This window comes from Octopus bimaculoides, chromosome 2 (assembly GCF_001194135.2).
Source record: "Octopus bimaculoides isolate UCB-OBI-ISO-001 chromosome 2, ASM119413v2, whole genome shotgun sequence".
In the NCBI taxonomy this organism is placed as follows: domain Eukaryota; kingdom Metazoa; phylum Mollusca; class Cephalopoda; order Octopoda; family Octopodidae; genus Octopus; species Octopus bimaculoides.
In genome coordinates, this window is record NC_068982.1 from 112,776,556 (window position 1) to 112,777,114 (window position 559).

The following is a 559-nucleotide window of genomic DNA, read 5'->3' on the forward strand; positions in this document are numbered from 1 at the left end:
ATCATGTAGTGGAAACAGCTGGAAGCTAATGTAGATCATGAGATAATTGTTTATTCCTTTGTCATCTCTTTTCTTATATATTTGTATGTATATATGTATGTATGTATGTTTGTATGTATGTATGTATGTATCTATCTATCTATCTATCTATCTATCTATCTATCTATCTATCTATCTATCTATCTTTCTATCTACACACACACACACATATATATTATAAAATGCGAAAAGTCACGGGAACCACAATAATTCTTTGTGAAAATTCATGGAAAGTCATTCACAATATATGAAGTTAAAAAAGTTTCGACGCTATTTATCAACAAAATCACGAATCAAATGGAATATGTATGTATATAAATTTGAATCTGAAGATCATGTTGTTTGAAGGAAGGGCTGATAAATATTCTATAAAAGTTTAAGATTAAATACATCATCATACAAAATATAATGGTTGAACATTCTTCATCTTAGATCCGGAGTGGTATATGCTCTTTCCGTGCTTCCATGCCCATAGAAAGTCTCTCTCTCTCTCTCTCTCTCTCTCTCTCTCTCTCTCTCT